This window comes from Lemur catta, chromosome 4, assembly GCF_020740605.2.
Source record: "Lemur catta isolate mLemCat1 chromosome 4, mLemCat1.pri, whole genome shotgun sequence".
Taxonomy (NCBI): Eukaryota; Metazoa; Chordata; class Mammalia; order Primates; family Lemuridae; genus Lemur; species Lemur catta.
The window spans coordinates 87505911-87508485 of NC_059131.1; the positions used below are offsets into that span (position 1 = coordinate 87505911).

The 2575-nt window shown below is 43.6% G+C and overlaps 1 pseudogene; it reads left to right on the plus strand.

Moving 5' to 3' along the window:
- Window positions 1-1770: 1770 nt before the first annotated feature.
- LOC123637472 lies at window positions 1771-2284 on the plus strand (annotated as a pseudogene).
- The last annotated feature ends 291 nt before the right edge of the window (window positions 2285-2575 follow it).

Genomic DNA, 2575 nt, shown 5'->3' on the forward strand with positions numbered 1-2575 from the left:
GTCTCACACTTACCTTTTCATGAGTTCACTGCTTGGATTGTTAGCTGAAATCAGAAGTAATTACATATTTGGTTGGGGACCATCTGGTGTCACTGGTTTTAAACGGGCAAGTTTCTAAGGGCTGTAAATCTCTTTGAGTTTCAGAATACTAAGGACGAAAAAGAAAAGCTACATCAAAATTTGAATAATGCTGCATGCTCAGTATGAGTCAAGTAAAAGGGAAGGTTCAGAGTGATTAATAAGCAGATCACATGACAATGTAGAATTGTCTAGCTAGAAAGGACCACTGCATTGCTTCAGCCCTCTGCCACGGCAGGAGCCCGCCCTCTGCTTTCCCCGCAGCAGACGCTGGTAAGCAGTAGTGGCCTCTTTCTCTCTATTCCCGTCCCTATCTCAGTTGCATCCTCTACTCCCAAGAAGCCACTACGCATTCTTCAGCTTTGGCGTCCGTCTGGACCATTTATTTCACAGGTGAGTAAACTGAGACACGTGGGAGTTCAAAGAGTCACACAGCTGACAGACAGGACCTGACACCAAATCTTCAGTTCAACCCAAAGCACTTTTACTGAGCCTTGTGTATGAGCAAGTCACTGCCCTAGGCCTTGTGTTGCTGCTTAGGATAGGCTGGGAGAGGGTACTCAGCTGCCTGCAAGTTTACAGTCTACTCAGAGTTACTCTGATGCGTGGGGGAAGACAATAAAACCACATACTACCAAAAAAATTGAAGTACAAGCAGAGAACTGAGAAAAAGAGACTAATGATTGGAAAGATCGGGAAACCTGGTGCTCAATCCGCTTCCCAGGGGTAAACGATGTATTACCAACACGAGCCTCGCACACAGGTGCTCAATACATGCTAATTGAATAAATTAGTAAATGAAGATTGAAAAGGATATATATACAGTTTTCAAATAATTTATATATGTATATAAATCACTTATAGTCAGTTGATTTGATTCAAATTATATTCAGATTTTAATTTTAATCATTTATCTATAAATATATATAAAATGTGTCTTCCATCCAGGAGCGGCCCGAGTGGCAGCAGCAGCAGCAAGAGGTTCTCGTGGACACACGTTGCGCAGGCAGGGCCGGGTGTCGCAGGCTGAGGCTGCGGGGAGTCGTCGTCCCCGCGGCCTCCACCACCGCTCCCGCGCGGGACTTCAATGCTCAGGCCCCGCTCGCCAGCGTTCTCCGTGGAAGACACGTTGCACATATATGGCCGAGCTTGAGGGCAGACTTGTGCCGGGCTCAGCACAGCGTTGTCGCTGACAAGTGAGCTTGGAGGTTCTGTGTGCCCCAATCAACATTGCCTTGAAGATTCTGGACACCGGGACTGGCCTCAGAAATAGATGGCTTTTTTTTTTTATTGCAAGCATATTTGTTTTAACGACTCCAGTAATATTAAGCATCGAGTACAAAAATAGAAAGCGACCTGTACTTTTAATGTGTCTCACTAATGCCTAAATGTAGTGAAGGCTGCTTAAGTTTTGTATGTTGTTGGATTTTTGGAGTCCGAAGGGGATCCATCTGCAGAGGTTGAGGCCCAAGTTGAATTTGGATGCCAGTGGATTCTGAATACTTCTGCTTATCTTGAATGGAGAAGCTTCATAAGGAATAAGCAAGTCAAATAGAGAAAACATGGGTGGATATTAAGCATCTGAGTGGTCTTTTTGATGTTTTCTGCTGTGAAACATTTCAACATTTATCATTTTTTTCCATTTTCCCCATCATACTCATGCACGCACATTCACACTTTTCATTTGCCATAATGAAACATCCAGCCCCAGTGGAGATCGCCTGTGTGCACACGTGTTTTTCTGATCACTCACAACCCTACCAGTGCTACTCTCAACAGGTTGACAGAGGAGCTTAAGAAGTATGGAGTGACAACTTTGGTTCGAGCTTGTGATGCTACACATGATAAAGCTCCAGGTGAAAAGAAGGAATCCAGTTCTAGATTGGCCATTTGAAGATGGAGCTGCACCCCTGAAACAGATAGTAGATGATTGGCTAAACCAGTGAAAAACCTAATTTCTCGAGGAGCCAGGTTGCTGTGTCACAGTGCATTGTGCTGCAGGATTGGGAAGGGCATTTGCGCTGGTTGCACTTGCTTTGATTGAGTGTGGAATAAGTACCAGGATCCAGTTCAGTTTATAAAACAAAAAAGAAGGGGGACATTCAATTCCAAACAGCTGCTTTGCTTGGAGCAATACTGACCTAAGATGTGATTACACTTCAGAGATACCAATGGGCATTGCTGTGTTCAGCAGAAAGAAATGTAACGAAGGCTGACTTGATTGTGGCATTTAGAGGGAACTCTTGTACCTGGACATGTGAATCTGGAATCTTACCTGTGTCATCAAAGTTGTGATGGATACAGTGCTCCTCAACCATTCTCCTAATGACTGGAAAAAAGCAAACAAAAACGAAATCCCTCTGTAACATGGGTAAAATGTTTAAGAAAAGAAAAAGAGAAGGAGAAAAAAAAAGGATTAACTCAGTGAAGGATGATTTTGCTCCTAATTTTGGAGTTTGAATTTCTGCCAGGGTTGAATTTTTCAACATCTCCTGTC